Source organism: Aristolochia californica, unplaced genomic scaffold (genome assembly GCF_029961685.1).
Source record: "Aristolochia californica isolate CCGP_79_NKW_82.1479 unplaced genomic scaffold, dmAriCali1.0.hap1 SCAF_9, whole genome shotgun sequence".
Lineage (NCBI taxonomy): Eukaryota > Viridiplantae > Streptophyta > Magnoliopsida > Piperales > Aristolochiaceae > Aristolochia > Aristolochia californica.
In genome coordinates this window covers 26,405,159-26,426,707 of record NW_027182290.1, presented here as the reverse complement: position 1 = coordinate 26,426,707, position 21,549 = coordinate 26,405,159, and the positions used below count along the sequence as shown (strand labels likewise).

General features: G+C 39.1%; 1 long non-coding RNA gene across 3 annotated transcripts; it reads left to right on the top strand.

The window, feature by feature from the left end:
• Positions 1 to 294: 294 nt before the first annotated feature.
• On the top strand, positions 295 to 18,179 carry LOC137942057 (uncharacterized). 3 transcript variants are annotated; one of them, XR_011110472.1, is made up of 4 exons: positions 295 to 528; positions 616 to 681; positions 1,613 to 1,681; positions 17,894 to 18,179. It is a non-coding gene; the product is annotated as an uncharacterized lncRNA (long non-coding RNA). The 3 variants fall into 3 exon arrangements; XR_011110471.1 differs by having other exon boundaries at positions 17,890 to 18,179; XR_011110470.1 differs by lacking the exon at positions 17,894 to 18,179 and having other exon boundaries at positions 310 to 528; positions 1,613 to 2,028.
• The last annotated feature ends 3,370 nt before the right edge of the window (positions 18,180 to 21,549 follow it).

Genomic DNA, 21,549 nt, shown 5'->3' with positions numbered 1-21,549 from the left:
AGGGTGGGTACATTACATATGGTGCACCTTTGATATACATCAGACATTCCAAATGGAGGGTGGGTACAATACATATGGTGCACCTTTGATATACATTAGACATTCCAAATGGAGGGTGGGTACGCACCTTTGATACATCAGACATTCCAAATGGAGGGTGTGCACCTTTGATACATCAGACATTCCAAATGGAGGGTGAGTACATGACTTCATATTTCAAAGTTCCGTGGATTTTACATCAGGATATCCAATAAATTTTGACTATGTATTAGGTTACAAAGGTCAATTATGTACTGTATTAGGTTTTATTTACTTTTGAGTATTATGCGCACTCCAGTCAAATGGAGCGCCGGCAAAGGTTCTTGGGTCCGAGACCGAAGAATTTCTAGAATGTTGAGAACGGAAACTCTCTGCACTAGGTGAACTGGTAAGGTGCTAATGGCGGAGCAGCCCGGACTGCGGCCCTGGTTTTTCGATGCCCTTCCTTTTCTCGTAGTTATTCTCTTTGCCGTCCACGTTCTTGCCTTGGTAACCAACGTTATCTCTTACAGAATGTCATTTTTTTTCTCTAATTTAATTTCTTATTTATTTAATTGTCTTTAATTTATCTCTTAGGTATACTGGATTTATCGGCTAGTCACGGAGAGGCAACCGCAACGAAGAAAAACACATTGAGCAACTGTACGTTTTGTTTTCGCTTTTTATCCACACTTTGATTCGTTTGCTTAGAAAATTTCGCTCCGTAGCTTCACTTTCCGGAGTGAAATTGTCAGGTTATTTTTCAAGGAGAAGGGACTTGAAGACACAAGCTAAAAGCAGAAATACTTTGTCTTAGATTTGTTGTATTTTGATCATTGTCGGGGATAGTGAAGTGCACATAATTCTGGCTCTGAGCTTGCCGTCACGTTCTTGATTTGTTTGCCTCATCTATGTACTAGCTAATAATCTGATAAACTATAATTTTCATGTGTAGTTAGTCAAATTTGTTGAGCATAAAGTGTATTCTCTTGTGTGTTCTCAATTTGATGTGACAGATTATTTTCTTTTTGCCTACTGATTAACACTCAAACGAATGGGAGTTAATGATCTGTTGTCTTTGCTTCACATCCCCTTCTATGGTTGTTCTTCAACCAATATATTCTCAATTCTAGGGTGGTTACGATACTTTGAAAGTGAATTACCTAGTGAAAGTAAAAGTCAAAGTGAGTTACTTTTTTTGTGTTAGTGTGTGCAATGAAAAATATAGTGTAAAATAATTTTTTTGTGTTAGTGTATAGTGAGAAGTATAGTGGAAAGTACAAATTTTTTTTATTAATAAAATACTCTAATAGATTTAACTTTTATAAGATAGTTTTATTTAAATTTTCGATTAATAAGTTAATATAGAGCTTAACTTGTCTGAATTAATAAATAATTAAATAATTAAAATTTTAAATTAAGTTTAATTATTTAATTAATATATAAAAAATACTTCAATAAATTTTGCTTTTATAATATGCAAATAAAATATAATATTTACTACTCACTCTTAAAAATAAAATATAATATTTACTACTCAAATTCTCACCCAGTTGTTTATAACCTTTATTTTTCTACTCATTGTGTTTTTCAGGACAACTAGTTTAAATGGATGATTGGTGGATGCTATAGACAAGGAGGACTCTATTATCTGGATAATGAGGTCAGTTAAGCACTTGCAACCTCAGATCAACAAAACAATTCAATGCTTCCATAAGCTAGGTCATCCATTTTTGTCCATGTTACAATCTCTTATTATTTACTTGCATTTTGTAAAAGTTTCTCTGGTGAGTTTTGCTAGTTAAATAAAGATCGTAGAAGTGTGTTCCCTTCTCTTCCTGAAAAGGGCTAGTTTTAGTCTTTTATCTTTAATCGACTCTGATGTATGGAGATCGATACAAGTTTTTAAAATTGCCCAGTCTTGTTGTTTTGTCATATTTGTAGATGATTATACATGAGTTACTTGGTTGTTTTTAATGAGAGATCGTTTTGAGGTGTTTGATATTTTTACATCAATCTATGCCATGGCTGAAAGCCAATTTCAGAAAAAAGTCCAAATGTTTTGATCCAATAATGCAAATGAATATCTCTTAAAGAAAATAAAGGCATTCTTCAGTAAACTTTTTGTACCTATACATCTCAGCAAAACAGTGGAACCGAACGTAAAAATAGACACTTTTTAGAGGTTGCACGAGCCCTATTGCTGTTCATGAACGTTTCCCAATATTATTGGCCTCATGTGGTACTCACAACATGTTTTGTCATTCATCGGATGCCCTTTCTTGTTTTGAATAATGCATCCCCTCTTTCCAAACTTTTCCTAATTTAAATCTTTTCCACTTCCTCCTAAAGCATTCAGATGTATTAGTATTGTCCATGACTTCAGCCGTAGTCATAAAAAGCTTGATCCCAAAGCCTTAAAATGTGTGTTTGTTGGTTACTCTAAAAATCAAAAGGGATATGTGCTCTATCTAGGGTTGTGTTGAACCTGTGTTTCTATAGATGTCACATTTTTTGAAGACAAAGCATTCTATTCTTGGATTGGTTCCTCTCCCCATGGTTTTACTCCATTTGTAAGGATGCCTAGACCTCTCATGCCACTGGACCAGCCATTGACACAATCGCTTGAAGAAGCTTTTGAGCCTTCATTTCCATACGTTGACCAATCACTCGAGTTGTCTGCTAACTCTAAGGCTAGTTCTCCTTCTCCACTTGCTCCTTTTGGGCTACAGTATGACACTTGACCAATAGCCATCCGGAGAGAGCATCATGTGTTTAATCAAGGTCTTCTACTTCTCATCCCATATCTAACTTTATGTCTAATTCATCGGTTGTCTTCTAGTTCTTTTTTTTTCTTAGCAGCTATTTCTTTTGTTTATCTTCCCAAAGACTATCAAGTGGCTCTACACAATTCGCGTTGGAGAGTAGCCATGGAGGAGGAGATGACAATTTATATGAGAACACCACATGGGACTTGACCTCGTTGCCACATGAAAAAAAAATTGTGGTTTACAAATGGTTTTTACGGTGATTGATAGTAGTATTGCTTGTCTTAAGGCCAGGTTGGTTTGCAAAGGTTACACATATGGCATTGACTGTGAAGAGACATTTTCCCCGGTTGCTAAACTTACTTTGGTACTTGTTTTGATTTCTATTGCTGCAATTTTTAATTGGGAACTTCAAAAGTTAGATATTAAAAAAACCTTTCTTAATGGGGATTTTTATGAAGAAGTTAATATGTTTCAATCACCTGGTTACATGGTAGAGGGGGAGAAGGTTTGTAGGCTTTGAAATTCTATTTATGATTAAAGCAATACCAACAAGCATAACTTGAAAAGTTCAAAATAAAGTGATTATCGGTTTTGGTTTTAAGAGGTGTGAAGTTGATCACTCTATCTTTGTGAAGCGTACTACTCGAGGTGTAGTTCATATATAATGCTAACTGGGAGAGATAAGGTTGGAATTCAACAAACAAAGGAGGGACTTAGCAAAGTGTTTCAAACTAAAGATGTAGGGGCTGAAATACTTCTTTGGGATTGACATGTTGCAATCTAGGTATGATATTATTCTATCTCACTGAAAGTATGTGTTAGATTTATTAGAAAAAACCACCATGCTTAGGTGTCAACCTCGTGATGTTCCTGAGGATTTGAATGTTAACTGCGTGTTGAAGAAGGCCATGAGGAAGATGTGGGGAATTTTCTGTGATTGATTGGTAAACTAATATATCTCATAGTGACACAGTCAAATATTTCTTCTGTAGTGAGTGTGGCTAGTTAGTTCATGCATCATCCTCAAATGTCACATTGATCGGCATTAGAAAGAATTTTATGATTTCTCAAGAAGAGTCCAAGTCAAGGATTGTTATATAAAAATCATGGACATGTTAATATTGAAGGATTTGTAGATGTCAACTGGGCTGGCTCTCAGATGACAAAAAGTCTACTGCTAGCAATTAAACAATGGTTGGTGGCAATTTGATTACCTGGAGCAGTAAGAAAAAAAATTATAGCATGATCCAGCATAAAGGCTGAATACTGGGCTATTGCTCATGTTGTAAGTGAAATGCTATGGCTCAAATCCTTGCTAACGAGGTTTAATTTTTCCTCCCATACTCCTAACAACTTCATTATGACAACTAGGTAGCTGTTCATATTGCTACTAATCCAATCTTCTATAAGTGACTAAGCACATTCAAAATTAATTGTTGCTTTGTTTGGGAGAAGTTTCAAGCCAGTGTTATTAGCATGCATTATATTCCTCCAAATAATCAACTTTTAGACCTCTTTACCAAGGATCGCGACCTTTATTCACAATTCATGCTCCAAGTTAGGTGTTTTTGATGTTTATGCACTTGCTTGAGGGGGATAGTTAAACTTACCTTCTGAGCTCCTATTTATTCAAGATGTCTTTTATCTTTCTTATTCTTTATTTATTTTCCCTTTGAGTTCTTCTTCTTCTTCTTCTTCTTTTCTCTTGTTAAGTTGTGGAATCTAATTAACGCCTTACAGAGAGTCGACACGCGGATCGACCACCACAGAGATACTCCCTTGAGTTGAATTATATTCTGTTGATTGATAAAGGTGAACCAGAGAGTTATGAGGAAGCCGTGCAAGTTGATGAATCAACCAAGTGGGAGTTGGCCATGAGGGATGAGATGAATTCACTGTTATCCAATCAGACATGGTAGTTGACCGAGTTACCAAAACAGAAGAAGGCTTTGCAGAATAAATGGGTTTATCGAATAAAAGATGAACATGATGGCAGCAAGTGGTACAAGGCACAACTGGTTGTAAAGGGCTTTCAACAAAAAGAAGACATTGACTACACTGAGATTTTTCTCCAGTAGTGAAATTGACTACTATTAGAACAATGTTTGGACTAGTGGCAAATGAAGACTTGCACTTAGAGTAGTTGGATGTAAATACAACTTTTCTTCATGGTCATTTGGAGGAAGAAATTTACATTACGCAACAATAGGGTTTCAAAGCACAAGGAAAGGAGATAATGGTGTTCAAACTTCAAAAGAACTTCTATGGTCTTAAACAGGCTCTAAGACGGTGGTATCAGAAGTTTGACATCTTTATGAGTACTATTGGTTTCTTGAGGTGCCAAACGGATCATTGTTGTTATGTGAAAAACCTTGATGACTCCTACATCATTTTACTGCTATATGTTGATGACATGTTGATTGCAGGTGCTTGCAAACATGGTTGAAAATGGAGTTGTCCAAGGAGTTTGCAATGAAGGATTTGGGTGCTTTAAAACAAATAATTGGGATGAGGATTTCTAGGGATACTGATGTCTTGAAACTGTCCCAAGAAGAATATGTGAAGGTGTTGAGCAGGTTCAACATGAATGGTGCAAAATCAATGAGTACTCCTTTGGCTAGTCACTTTAGGCCATCTAAGGAGTAGTTAACTTCTACAGATCAGGAGTAAGCCTACATGGTCAATGTGCCTTATACTTCTGCTATTGGCAGTCTCATATATGCCATGGTGTGCACTAGACCAGACATAGCTCATGTAGTGGGAGTTATGAGTAAATATATGAGTAATCCAGGTAAACAACATTGGGAAGCAGTGAAGTGGATTCTTATGTATTTGAGAGGCACTACAGACTCAGCCTTATGTTTTAGAAAGTCAGACTTGGGATTACAGGGTTATGTAGATACTGACATGGCTGGAGACATTGATGGCAGGAAAAGTACCATTGGATATGTATACACATTGGGTGGAACAACAATTAATTGAGTCTCTAAGTTGCAGAAAATAGTTGCTCTTTCTACTACTGAGGCAGAATATGTCACCGTGACCGAAGCTAGCAAAGAGATGGTATGGTTGCAGTCCTTCTTGGAAGAATTAGGGATCAAACATGGGAATAATATGTTGTATTGTGACAATCAGAGTGCTATTCATTTAGCAAAGAACCCTATTTATCATGCCAAAACAAAGCACATACACGTACTTTATCACTTCATTAGATCAGCTCTGGAGGATGGAGTCTTAACACGTAGAAGATTCAAGGGAGTCAAAATCCGGCTGATATGTTGACGGAGACTGCGATTGAGAAACTAAAGTTGTGTGCAACTTTAGTTGAACTTCTAAAGATTGAGAAGTTGTTGTTGCTGCAAAGGAGCTATTGATGATGGATTAGTCTCCAAGTGGGAGATTGTTAAGTTGTGGAGTCTAATTAACGCTTTACACAGAGTCGGCATGCTTGGGTGTGTGCGATTTCTCTTATAAACTGTTTCATCATCATAGTGAATTATTGCAACGGTTGAAGATAGGACGTAGTCTCACCTTGAGGCCAACCTGTATAAATCTTGTATTTTTTGTGCTTGATTATTTCTTCTTCTGCGATTATTATTACTCTCGCTAGTATTGAATAAGGGCGTCTAATTCCTAACATCTTTTTTTTTTTCTCTCTCTTTCTTCTACTACCTTTTTCTCTCACACACTCTTTCACTTAAACCTCGAGAATAATGGATTCTGGAATTTATCAAAATATGCTTGTCACTCAGCATTAGGGGTTGTTTTGTAATTTGGGATGCTCAAGGGGGGACCAGCCACCGTGAAACTTCCTCCTAGTTGGTGCCACTTGGCCAGGCACCTTCCAAGAAGGTCCCACCTAGGAAACTTGTTCCCAGGGTGGCGCCAACTTGGAAGCCTCCCTAATTGGGGAGCTTCCTTATTTAGGGAACCTCTTGTTGGTTATTTCCTAGTAGGTTATAGCATGTTTCTTAGTTTCTAAGTCATTGTTAGATTAGACTTTCTTAGCTTAGTAATCTCCTAGTTTCATTCTACTTTAGTTTCAGAATTGAGTCCTAGTTTTATTGTCTTATTTTTCTATTATAAATAGAAAAGAATGGCTGGAGGGAGGGCACGTGTCCTCAGTCTTTAGTTTTGTTCTTTTAGCTTGCTTGTAGTTGGTAAAAGTAGAGCAACAAAATCTTCCATAAACCCACTCATCTTCCAGCTGTATACCCATTTCCTGTTGACAACCCTAGTGTTTCATCACTCTTGGAGCTTGGGTTCGTATCACCATCAACCTTGCCTTGATTGGTTGATTTAAATGCATATTGTGCCTCTTGATTCCATAAGAACTTGTCTTTTGCCTTCAAACAATCAGTTAGTGTTCTTGATGGTGTTAAAATCTTTGATGAACTGAAGGTACAAGGAAGCAAGGCCACGAAATGTTTAGTCCACTCAGCAAATAGCTTGAACCTTGCTGTCATTGACTCTTAACTCCTCTAGATACTTCATACACCAAGAATATTACCTTTGGGATCATGAAACTTCATTTCTGGAAGTTCCCAAAATATCATCCTCCACAAAACTAGTGTTTGTTAGTAGTGGCACTAAAAACTAAAATATCATCAAAATATATAATCCTCCTGATTAAGTGTTTTAGAAGTTGTATCCTTGTTTGCATGAATGTTGAAGGAGCATTAGAAAGGCCAAATAACATGACCAACCACTCACATAAATATTTCCTTATTTTGAATGCCATATTCCATGCATCGTTTGATTTGATCCTTATTTGATGGCATCCACTTTTTAGATCTACTTTTGAAAAGATCTGTGGCCCATATAGTTGATTCAACATGTCATCAAGGCGTAGAATAAGAAAAAGGTATATTTTACAGTGATCTGATTGATAGCTTGATTGCCAATGCACATTCTTTAAGTATCATATGTTTTTGGAACCAAAAAAGTTGTACAAGTACTAAGGCTAGGTTTGGATATACCCTTTTTTTAATAACTCTACCTTGTCTTTGCGATTTCTCATGTTCTTTTGGACCCATGTGATGATATGGCTTGTTTTGTAAAGCAGCCCTAGAGACAGGGTCAGTTTGATGTTGTATGTATGTAAGAGGTGGTAAACCTGCAGGTTAATTATTGGGAAAGACATCGTGGAGCTCTTCTAGCAGTTCTGTAACTACATTTGAAATCATGCTCTAAAGCTTCATAAAGACCATAATGCAAAACCCAGCATCATCCAATTCTCGTTCTAAGTCCACTTTATTTAATATATAGTATGCCAATTCACTTGAAGGTGGAGTCTTTTTTTGTAGACGAGAGGGAAGTAACTATTTTTTTTTTTTTTTTTGAGAGGATGTGTGAATGTATTTAAAAAGAAAAATTATATACCTAGAAGCTAAAAAGACATTTCCTCCACAACAAGATGTTGGAGGGTAATGCCTTTTTTCGCTTGAGCATCGGCTAAGTGATTAGCAGATCTTGGAACATGTTTCCAAGTGTATTGTAAACCAGAAGTTAAATTACAAATTTCATAAAAAATCTCCCAATGACGCCAAGGAGGTTTTGATGGCTTGGAGCACCAGTTTATAATGACTTGAGAATCCCCTTCAACCAAGAGAGCACCCTACTTTTTTTGTTTGAAGAACTTCAGTCCGTTGAACAAACCATGCAATTCCGCACAAGTAGAGTCAGATACTCCAATTGGACCTGCATAAGTGAAGAGAAGATTCGCTTGATCATCGTGAATTACTCCGCCAAAACCAGCTGGCCCCGGACACCCGAGAGCACTTCCATCAAAATTGAGTTTAAAGTGTCCAGGAGGAGGTTTGGTCCATTCAACCATAATAGGAACCTTCGATGGAAAAGACATACCCGCAACATTTCGCCAATTTTCTCGCATGTTTGTTGCTCTTAAATTACAGAATTCTTTGCGAAGGAGAACCCAAGAGCTAACTTGACCGACGATCTGTTCACAAAGAATATTCCGAGGGATAACTTTCTGATTGAATTTACGATTGTTTCTTTCTTTCCATAAATTCCACGCAATGTGCCCAACACAACAAGAGATCAAAATTTTCCCCAACTTCGAAAGACGAGAGCTAACCAAAGTTAAGATAGTGTTTTGCAAATCTGGCGAAGGGCAATATAATAAACCGATTTTGTCCATTAATTCAGTCCAAATCTTATGAGCATATTCGCAGTGTAGAAGCGTGTGATCTGCTGTTTCAGGAGATGTGTTGCAAAATGGGCATTCTGGATTAGGAGTATTAATGCCTCGTCTTTGCAAAGCGTCAGAAGTTAAGATTTTCTTACGACATACCGTCCAGATGAAAAACTTAATGCGAGGAGGAATCGGGAGCGACCATGCAAAAGCAACAGGATGTTCTGCGTGGGGAGGCGGGTATGAAATCGTGTGATGGTACGTTGAAGCAGTAGAGAAATATACCTTGTTTGTTGGGCGTCCAAATGAGTGTATCGGTAGAGCTTTTTAAGGTCACACCAGAAAGCAAATTGACCAGACAGGTGGCTTCAACAGCTTCAGAGTCATTCAATGCTCGCCTGAGATGAAGATTCCAGCCGCCCGAAGATTGCCAATGGTCAGAAATCATTGAGCTACGAGATCTTGACAGTTGGTATAATCGAGGATGACTTTCCTTTAAACAACTAGACCCTATCCACCAATCCGACCAGAATAGAGTATCTGTACTGCTGCCAATGTAGCATTTGACGGCAGATTTGAAGGTAGGTAAGAGTTTGGCAATTTTCTTCCAAATGGGAGATAACTTGTAAAATCTTCCCTCGTCCGTCCACCAGCCATTATCTGTTCCGGATTTAATTGCAACCATTCGGCACCACAGTAGATTGGGTTGCATGTTGAACTTCTAAATCCACTTTAAGAGCAGAGCCTTGTTTGTGGTAGCAATGTCCCGAATCCCGAGGCCCCCCCATTACAATTGGTTTACAAACATCTACCCATTTTACAAGATTAAACTTTTTTTCCCCATTTGGCCCATCCCATAGGAATCTTCTTTTCAACAATTCAATTCTATCCCGAATAGATGCTGGACAATGGTACAAAGATAAAAAATAGGATGGGATTCTATGAAGGCAAGATTTGATAAGAACCAGTTTACCAGCTTTGGATAAAAATTTTCCTTTCCAAGAAGCCAGACGCTTCTCAAGCCTCTCAACAACCGGAAACCAGGAGTTTTTTGAAGGCAAGAGTGGAGTCAAAGGTAAGCCCAGATATGTACTCGGAACGGACGCTACCTTACAACCCAGATAGTTCGCCATTGAGCTGAGAATAGAGGCTTTAATATTAAATCCAAAAATTGATGTTTTTTCCCAGCTTATCTTTTGACCAAACGTCAATTCAAAGATGTTCAAAATTGCTTTCATGTGTTTGATTTGTCTCATGAACCCTCCAAAAAAGATAGAATCATCAGCAAACTGAAGAATGGGAACGTCTTGGTATGTATCAGAAAAAAAGGACTGAGCCAACCCGAACGTTTAGCAAACCGGATCATAGAGGTAAGGTATTATCCAATGAGAGTAAAAATAAATGGAGAAAGGGGGTCGCCTTGTCTTATCCCCCTAGAAGCTTTGAAATAGCCTCGAGGTTTCCCATTTACCAAGACAGAATAAGGAGGGGAAATACAGCTCCTCATCCAGAATTTCCATCTTGTGCCAAAACCCATATGGTCAAAAAGATAGTCCACCAGTTTCCAATCAACCCGATCAAAAGCTTTCTCAAAATCAATTTTCAGAACAAACCTTGGAAGGGAAATTTTTTTGAAAGAATCAAGGAGTTCATGAGCTGTTAGAGAAGAGTCCAGGATGTTTCTGTCTCAGATAAAAGCACTTTGACAAGGATTAATTACCTTGTAAAGGACAACTTTTAGCTGATTAGCCAATAGACGCCCAATAATTTTATATGAATTGGAAATGAGACTAATAGGGCAAAAATCTTTAGGAACCTCCGAATTAGTTTTTTTAGGAATAAGTGCAATAAAAGATGCACCGATTCCAGAGTGAGTTATTCCCATTTGGTGAAAATTGTGGATGAGGGCACAAACATCATTTTTTAACAGGTCCCAAAAATAATGATAAAACTCACCATTAAAGCCATCTGGTCCGGGGGCTTTATCTTTAGGAAGGCCAAGGACAGCCCGTTCAATTTCTTCTGAGGAGAATGGTTTTTCAAGATCAGCAGCGTCTTCAGCTGAGATGCGCTCGAAGTCGAGCTGATGGATTTTTGGTTTTCTGAAACAGACTTCTGAATATAGCTCTGAGAAATACTTCACCAAAAGGTTAGAAATGGAGGCACTATCCGTTACCACTTGGTCTCCATTACAGAGAGCAGTGATACGGTTAGTCTTCCTCCTGGCTGAGGCGATGGAATGGAAAAACTTTGTATTTCCATCACCTTCAGCCATCCAACGAAATCTTGAATGTTGTTTCCAACGGACAGATTTAGAACGAAGAAACGTAAGATATTCAGAATTTAAATTATTTCTAATCAGTAAATCAGTAGGAGAGATTAACCTCTATTCCTCTAGTAGATCCAGCTCAGAAATGCGGTGGCGAATCGAATCTTTCTGGGAAGCAGCAGAAATTCGGTGATTTTTATCCCACATTTTGATCTTTGTCTTGAGGGCTTTGAGTTTCCGAGGGAGGGCCCAACCCGGATTCGGATGATTTTCTAATTCGAGCCACCATGATTTCAAAGAAGGGATGAAAGCCTCGGTTAATAACCAGGCGTTCTCAAACTGAAAGGGAGATCTTTCCCACGTAACTGGCCGAGAATTGAGTTGGATAGGCCAATGGTCAGATCCTATTTTGTTTAGGACTTGGCCAGAGGCGTTGGGAAGGAGGAGGTTCCATTCTATATTGACAAAAATTCTGTCCAATTTAGACAAAATAGGGGGATTCTGACAATTTGTCCAGGTGATTTTTTTCCCCGAGAGAGGAGCCTCGGAGAGAGCAAGACTATTGATAAAATCAGAAAAAGCTCTCATGGTTGATGAGGTTTGGGAGGCAGGAGGACTTTTGTCAGAGCAAAGTAAAGTAGCATTGAAGTCTCCTCCAATGAGCCAAGGGAGTTCCCACAATTGGACAAGCTGAAAGACTTCCACCTAGAAAGATGCTCGGTCACGGTAACGAGTTGGCCCATATATGCCGGCTAGCGCCCAAGAAGTATCGAGGTTGTGATCCAGGTGCTGGAGACTGATTGAGTATTGCCCCGGAATGACGGAAATAGCATCAAAAGCAGTTGGATCCCAGTTGACAATTATGCCACCAGAATGGCCAATTGCACCCACATTAGCCCACGCTGGGTTGGTGTCATACCATAAATTACAAACAATTGAGTAATCAAAAGACTGTATCTTAGTTTCAAGAAGAATAGCAATTTTTGGCTTAACATAAAAAAGCGCCGCTCTGATGAGGGCTCGCTTGGCCAGAGAGCCAAGACCTGTAACATTCCATGATAGAACGATCATGGGGAACGGTGGGTGTTGATATTCCGCGCCATGGCTCCAGCTTCAGAGTAGCCCACACAGAAGATGTTGGCGAGCTCCGTCATTTCTGAAAATTCCTCCCGTGGAAAGTCTTGTTCCTGTTCCAGCAAAAACAGGAGGAGCTCATCCCGTGGATTGGGAGTGAAGGTCTTGGTTGGGGTAGATTTAGAGGTTATAGTTGGGGGGAGGTCGGACCAAATTGGAGGGATTCCAGAGGGGAAAGCAGGGGGGAATTCCAATGGATGGACAGGAGGGGGGGGGGGGGGGGGGGGGTATTTTATCTTTGTCAGTGTTTTTTTCGGAAGGTGCGGGGTTGCTGATTTTGGCTTTATTTTTCCCTTCTTTCTTTTTTCTGGAATAGGTATACCAGTAAGGGGTGTTGTCGATTTGTTTTCCAGTATTGGTGTGCAGGGGAGGGGTTGGGTTTTCCATGGTGTCCGAGTGGGGGAAGATAATACGAAGGGGGGTGGGGCAGAGGATAGTGGGAGAGTGAATATAAAAGGGGGGAGGGGAGTAAAAAGGGGGGTTAAATTCCAGGTGGATTCATTGGAGAGGAGGGATGGGCTTAGCGGGGCTCGAGGGGTGGCCGTATATAGGGAGGTTTGTGTCAGAGAGAGAGGGTCTGATGGGACGGCGAGAGGAGCGGGATGCTGGGAGAGTTGATGTGGAAGGTTTGAGATGGGGGGGGGGGGGGGGGTGTCTCAGGAGGTAATCCTCGGGAAGGAGCCAAGAATGTGGGTGAGAGTGGGGAGGAAAGGGGATTTATCGAGGTAGAGAAGCCGTGGGATGGGGGAGAGTTTGTGTATGTCAGGCTAGGGGTACGGCTTCGGGAAACGAGAGCCTTAGGTGGCGGAGGGGAGGGGAGGGATTTAAATATGAAAGGACGGGAGGGCGGCGTGATGTGGACTGAGAGGTTGACGTATGACAGGCGAGTGGTACTGCTTCGGGAATCGAGGGGCGGCGGAGGGGAAGGGGGTGATGTAGAAATGAAAGGACAGGGCGGCGGCGTGATGTGGACTGAGGGGTTTTGGGAATTGATGTGGTCTACGGCTGTGGATTTGATGGTTGAAAAGGTGTTTTTTTATGTGAAGAAGTACGGTGCGGGGCTTGAGGTTGCCAGATCGGAGGGGCATTGGAAATACCATTGATTTGAGAGGGTGGTGATGGTTTTTGGTAAATGGAGAGATAGGTGTGTGGGGGGAAAGTGTTTCTTTTTTTGGTTTTTGTGTCGAGGTGAGGTAGAGTGTGACGGCGATGGAGGTGAGCATGGAGAAGTAATGAGAATCCCCTTGTCAGGTGAAGGATGTGGCTGTAGATCAGGTTGAGAGATCTTGTCAGATTTTGGGTTTGGGGACAGATGTATTGTAGATGCTTTGGGAAAACTGGGGATTGGCACTGTGGGCAAGGGCGATTTCAGAGATGGGATTTTTTCGGTGGAGGCATTTATGTGGATTGAAGCTTTTTTGGCGGAGGCATTGAGAGGGTTACTGTGAAGTGGTATTGATTGGACTGTTTCGGGATATGCGGATTGATTTTGTGTGGTCGGATTTTTTTTTTTTTTTTTTTGGAACCCATGTTTGATTGAGCTCCGAGTGATGTTTCCGAGTCAGCAACTGGTGGGTCGGCTCAGCCTGGGTTATGTTTCGTGAGGTTTCTTCTGAGTTGGCTGCCGGAAGGATTTCCAGATCTCCAAATTCCATGGAGACCCAGATCGTGGTTTTTCCGCAGGAGATATGAAAAAACTATAAATCACTTACCGGTGATTTTGGCCGGATGAAATTTTTTTCTTTGTGAAGCTGCGTTGGCTGGCTTTCGGCCCAAATAAGCTCTCCGAAATCTTTTGTGAGGCATTCCAGAGTATGCAGACATCGGATTTCCACCGAAAGACCTTTGACGATAACCCATTGCCTCTAGATGGGGGCTGTGAGTTCTGGGCTCCAATTGGTCATGTGGAGGATCATTGAATTAGTCTCTGTCTTCAGTGAATGTAGTCTCCTGCGGTCCTCCTCCGAATGACAGTTGATTAGCCAGCTCCTCTCATGAGCTTTGATGATGGCTGTGGACATGATATTTCGTTTTTGCAGCCATTCTTGGAGTTGTTTGCTGGTGAAAATTTTTTCCGGATCTTCCAAGAGCATTGCCAGGGACATTTTGCGCTTGCCCTCAGATTCGATGTGGGCTGGCAGGGATATAGAGAACTAGTTTTTTTGGGGTGAAACTTGGGGGAGTGATATTGGTGGTGGTGTTGGACAATTGGTTTTGTAGACCTGAGTCTTCTCTGGTGGAGGATCCGGTGGAAGCGACAGAATTGACTGGTGTGAAGCGCTGGGTTGTGAGTGGATTTTTTGGGGTGTGGCTAGCTGCTGGAGAATTTGATCAAAGCGTTTCCATCCCATTCCAGAAGTGGAGAGCTGTGGGAGAAAAATCATACCCATTATCATTTGGCCACGTCTTTGGTGGATGACGCACTGAAGAAGTCCTCCATGATACTGGCTGTGTACTTGGAATTCCAGATCCCCGGTGAGGAGTGATCTGCTGTATTTTCTTCCCATGTTCCCTAATTGGACTTTCCTGAAGATGTCTAGGAAATAGTTGACTGCGGAGATCGGGAGGGAGATGTATGATTTTTTCCCCCCCTCTTGTGCATGAATCTGGATGGCCTCCCCACTTTTCTCCTTCCTCTTTCGAAAAGTCAGCTTTGCTTTTCCATTATGAAATTCGTATCTGGTCGGATCCTCCACTAGGATCCTTCGGCGTGAGGATCTCGAGATTACAGTTTGCCATCTCTCGCCTGAACTATCTTCAGAGTCAATACATTCTTTTTCCTTCTTGTCTTCTTCTTCCGGTTGTTTATCTTTTCGTTGCTGCTGCTGCCGGTGCTGCTTCCCCAGACTGGTTCGATCTTCGCCCCTTCCTGGGCGCTGTCCTACTAGAGGTGCTGGATCAGAGGGAGTGGTCGTTGAGTGGGAGTTACTTCGTTCCTCAGATGGTTGGTGGAGGAAATTACTCCTTGACCGACCCCTCGTCCAGCCATGCTTTGTGACCTCACTAATAGAGGGATGTAACTATTGCTATCCCATCCTTTTAAAAGGTGTGAGAATTGGTCCTTCTATAATGAACAATTTGCCTACCATATTGCCAAGGATGTCCCAATAACATATGACATGCATCCATCTATATTATATCACAAAGTAATTTGTCAAAGTATCTATTTCCCATTGGGAAAATGACCAAGTCAGCCCCATTTTTAACTAGTGTAATGTATGTGGTTTTGGTTAGGGTTTTCTAAGTAATTTAAGCTTTTGCATGACCTCCTCATATATAGCATTTTGACAACTGTTGCCATCTATAATCAACAATTTTTTTCCAGCTACAGTAAATGTAGTACGAAAAGTATTTGTCTTTAACCAATCATTGGATGACCCTTGTAGAATGAATAAACTTCTAACAACCAACAAGGGTCTCCAACATCACCAGATAATACTGCCTCATCATTCTGGCCTTTTTCATCATAAAACTTTCACTAAGGGACTCCTTAAAATCAAAACTCCCCACATTCATCAAACATCACCCTTTTAAGCTTACAATTATTTGTAGTATGATCAAATTCAGCACCATGAAAGCACTTCTTGGCTCTATTCCTCAGGCTGAGACTCATTAGAATTATTATTTTTCAAATGGTTAGCTCTGGGTAAAATTATTAACTTCATTTGGATGCTTTCAGCAACAATAGGCCTTCCCATGAATCTTCCTCCACCTCTAGTCCATAACCTTTCCATATTGCTTGCACTTTTATGGATTTTTCCATCTTTTGCTTCACTACTTCCCCACCTCGAATGCTTTTTTTTTTTTCATCAAGTTTGAAAAATAGGTGATTTGGGGAGAAAATAGAAGAGGAAAAAGATTTCCGAAAGAGGGGCACCTTTGCTGCCTTGGAATCCAAGCCAAAAAGGCCTGCTTCTTTATAATCAGGGTTTAAGTAAAATTTACAAAAGACAAAAATGCCCCTCAATACTCAAAATTACATATCTCCTAAAATACATGTCTAAATTGAATGAAAATTTAACTAGAAATAAAATAAGACAATTCTCTATCTAATAGTCTTACTAAGAGAAAAATGTAATATAGAAAATATAGGAAATGGCCAAAATACCCCTGAACTTGTATTTTAACACTCCCCTTAACTTGGAGAGTAGATATCAAACAATCCCAGCTTGTCACTAAAGGATACTTTTTCACGTCTCCCCAAAGGTTTGGTAACTATATCTCCCAATTGGTATGAAGACTTTACATAAGGAGTTACGACTTTCCTCTGCATAACTGCATCTCTAATGAACTGGCAGTCAACCTCTATATGTTTCCTTATCTCATGGAATACAGAGTTGCTAGCAATAAAAATGGCTGCCTGGTCACAATTCATAACCATAGGGTCATGTAATGAAAAACCAAACTCAAGAAGCACAAACTTAATCCACATAAGCTCACTAACTGTATGAGCCATTGCTCAATACTTGGCTTTTGCACTGCACCTAGCCACAACTATCTGTTTCTTACTTTTCCAGCTTACCAGGTTGCCTCCAAGAAAACAACAGTAGCCTGATGTAGAATGTTTATCTATCTTACACCCAACATAATCGGCATCAGAATACCCTAGTACATCAATTTTCCCATTATGAGAATACAAAAGACCTTTTCCAGGTGCACCCTTCAAGTACTTCAAAATCCTTTGAGTAGCTTCTCCATCTCTTGCTTCTTAATTACATTTGGGATGACATGATGTAGTAAGCAACATGCTGAAGGGTATTGTGTTGAGTTATCTAGATTTATACTATGGCTTCTTTTTTAGGGATTTTTATTTTGATCATGTGAGGAGTTATGTGTCTCCATTTCAAAAAAAAAAAAAAAAAAAGAGGTGTTGTCAGTGCACACTCTGAGAAATGGCATGTTATTAGGTTAACTTAAGATGGGATAAGTTTAAGGCTATAGTTTTTGCATTTCCTCAGATCTGAGAACTTCTGGCTTATTGATCAAGTGCCTATAATGTTGTAGAAAGAGTTATTTGAGCTTAGTATAAGAGCCATTAAGAAAAGGTAAAAACATTTACTTGATTTTGAGTGAAAATCATTGATTAAGCCAGCTTAGATTTCAGCATTAGGCATTTCGGTTATTGAGCTCCTATGGATTGGGTCAGCCTAGACCCTTGTGGGTTTAATAACTTAGTTTTGGCATTCATCAATTCCCAAGTTTTGGCATATTACCTTTTACTTAACCTTGGAAAAGTGCTTTAGAAGTTGTTTTGGCTCAATAGGATAGAACGGTTGGCAGAAGAATTTTTAGATGAAATGTCCATAATTATGTGCACAGCATTTGACAATTAGATGTCACAAGATCTCAAAGGATCATATTAAACATTCTTTCTTTGAGGTGAAAATTGTCCAAAATTTTGCAACCTTTGAGGACTGGACCTTTGTTTCTGGATATTTGCTTCTGCATGTTCATTTTAGTATTTAACAGAAATATGGAGGTGTTATTTTTAGATTTTTCATAGCCACAAATCAGTTTTGATCGCAGTACTTTTGTATGAATAGACAGGCAAACTGAGGATACCAGTCTGTGAGAGCGGGATGGAAGATAAAAAGTCTTGTTGCTTTATATTAAGATTTCTTTTCAATCATAATGTTATGAACCTTACCTTTGTTTTCTCCACTTCAATATGCTGTGGTGGAACAGTAGTGTCTTCTTGAACTAAAGATCAGATATATAGTTGTCTTCTAATGACTGTGTAAGATCACATGAGTTTTTTAGTTATCGAAGCATTTCCTAGTTAAACCGCATTTTAAGTTTGCCTGTAGTAAGAGCATTTTTGTGGACTTCTTTTTGAAAAAACCTAAATGCTTAGTTCCTCTTTAACATTTTTCTGTTGGAAGTTCCGGTGATGCCTTTGGCTATTGAGCATGAAATGTTGTTAGATTTAGGTCCCTGGATGAGAAATCCCCGAGTCTATGGTGGGGTTACAAAGATATATGCCAACGAAGTGGGTAGGAGAAAATAGAAGTGTTTTTAAGCCATTTTTGTACTGGTTGAATGGGCTAACTTGATATTTGAAATCACCTCTAGAATCCTTTGTTTCTCGATTTGGTAGAGTAAATAGATTTATTTTAAATGGGTAATTTTAAAATATGACTCTGTTAGATGAAGTATTTTTGAATACCGTAAGTGGATGAGGTTTTTTAATTTTGGCCTTGTAATAAAAATTTTAGTGCACAAATATGTTCCCTAAAGTTAGTAGAAGTTAATAGAAGTTAATAGAAGTTACAAAAACAATAAAACATCAACTTAAATTTTAAAGTTATTAATTATTTTAAAAGAGTAATTTTTGTATACTACCTCTTAGACACATTCTCAAGGTGGCTTGTTAGATTTTGTATTTACTAATGTAGCTAAATTCCAAATATGGTCAATAGAATCAGTTAAATTTTAGGGTACAAATGATATTAAAGTTTTGAAAATAATAGTTTTTTTTTTTTTTTTTAAATATGAGGGAATCGTCCCCTTCTCCTTTCCATATTCAGGTAAGTCTAGAAGCACCCTTGTGGGAACATATGTTTGGTTCTATATTCAATACTCTTTGAGTTGTGGTCATTGGCACTAAGAAGGGTTATGCACGAAGGGTATTTTCATCCTTCGTAAAAGCATAAGAAACAGCCAATAGAAGAAAAGTGCGACGACTCTCCATCTTCCCACACCTTGTCCTCGGTAAAAGCTTCAGAAAGAACAAATAGAAGAAAGGTGGGAAGACCCATATGTTTTCTTCTCTCTTTCTCTCTCTTAATAATTATTTCTTTTCTCTCCTTATTGCTCAGCTTGGTCCCGGTTGGGACTATGCTCATAAGCGAAGCACTCTACCTCATGGGGTTCCTTACCCCGCCCTTTCCCCACGGACTCTTTCAAAGCCAAGTGACCAATTTATTTGGAAATTTGGGAAAAACAAAGGGTACTTGTGGTCAAATCCACTCCCTTCTGCCCCAAGATTGTCAAGATGATTTGTTGAATGGCATACCGTCCAGTTGAATGTTATTGGCCATGTTGATCATCTAATAGAAAATGAAGTAAGCGAAGTCAAGCTCAATTCTTTGAGTTCACACCCATAGCCAGAATACTTTGGCGGTTGTGAGTCTAAACACTGTCCTTCCTTGGTTTGAGGAAATATATCACTCTCTCTATAAAAAACCTCAACTTCATGCTTAGGTTCTTCATCTTTATCTCATACGAACTCTGAGACATCTGAACACATACAGCATTGATGGCATCAGAAGTGGCTGAGGATGTGCATGGTCCAAGTCAATTGGACAACTCTCCTTGACGTATCAGTATGATAGTTCACATACTGTAATTGAAATGTTGACGTGCTTGATATACATGGTGAAATTAATCTCTTGCCCTTCCTCTTCCTCTATCTTCATATGCGAATAAAAGACTTTGACTAAGTTAGGATAGATCCTTTGGGACTTGGTGCGGAAGAGCCCTCTCCAATCTGGTAGTTCGGAGGAATGAGTTCAGATTTCTCTTCTAGAAGTCCTTTTTTTTTTTTTTTAAACCATTTTCTAATCTTGGGTCTAAGAAGGTGTAGAAACACCAAAAGGAGATGATAAACCCAAGGATAGAGTTTAACCATATTAAAAAGAACTTTAACCGTATTGTTTACTTACTCTTATTTACTCGTTATTTTAAGCCCTAGCGGTAAGATTGATATTATGTAATAATTTTCAATATAAATTTAAGTGACGAGGAGCTCGTCCCCATGCCCAAAGAAGAGTCTCTTCTCTTTCTCTTCGTTCTCACACGTTATCCTCTTCTTAAACCAAGCTACGACCTTTATTTTATCTTCTTCTCCTTCTTTCTCTTATCTTTCTCTTTCTCTTTCTAACCAAATATTTTATATGCCAAAGCCTTAGAATTTGACATGGTATCAGAGCATAGATTCTAAGACCTGATTTTGGTGCCCAATTCATAATTTGGAAGCATGGGAAGACAATATATAGCTACTACAAACTAGTGAAACTACCACAGTAAAAAAATTGGCCTCAATCTCTCTTGATTTAAGTTTGAATCTGTGCTTGGAAAGTTGAGTTTTTTTTCCTTTTTTATGTCAAAGATTTTTCTTTCCCTCTCCCATGCATGCTTAAGTCATCTTCATGCAAGTTCAACATCCATACTATAAATTTTCATTTTTCGTTTTGCTTAGTGTCTATGCCATTCATGCATAGCTATGTGTTAGATTTGATGTCTAATAATAATAAAATAAACATCATAGAAATAGATATTAAATCCTCCATAATTCCATTATCACGAAAGCTATACATACATTATAGAATTGAAATAAGAAGAATAAAGAGAACGTACCTTTCATCTTGAAGAATATAAGTAGAACTTAAAGTGTACAAGATAACCTTTGATAATTCGTTTACAAGTGATAAGCTTGCTCCTGTTCAGCCAGACTGGGTGTGCAAATAACCTTAACCTCACTTGTAAGACCATGGAGGAGTTTATAGATTTTCAAAGGGTGTGACACTAATGACTATTCATAAGGATACATCCTCTTAGGAGAGATACATCCCCTAAAGAGAGATACATCCCCTCAAGAGAGATACATCTCCTTATACCCAAGGGACGTGTCCAGTCAATGCACCTAATGAATCTACCTCTATAGGGGCATGTGCTGGCCATTATTCCCTGTACTGAATATTCAATGACAAAACATCTAGAAGTGGGCCCCACGCCTCTAATATCATGATAATTTTATTTTATAAATAATATATTTGAAACCATAATTCCAACAAACTCCCACTTGGTTTCAAATCCATTTCAAACTCCGATTTTTGAAAAAACATGAAAAATTAATCTTGACACATAAAACCATACCATGACCGTAGGCATTACCTTAAACACTTTAAAATACATGTGTAGTTAACCCGGGCCTACACAATATATATCTTAGATATCCAAGGCTAGGGAATAAACCAAATCTATACTTGTCAAATTTGCCAGTTTAGTGGTCTCCATTCATAGCATACTCAGACTTGAACTCAGGGTAAAGCTCTGTACCAATTCGAGTATTAGCCACTAAGGTAAGTGTGCCTAATCAGCACCATAGGCCTGAATAATTTAGACATCCAACCCTACCTTCCTATTGAGACTCTTCCGTATTTACATACAAGTATATACCTAATAGAAAAGCTGGACATCAA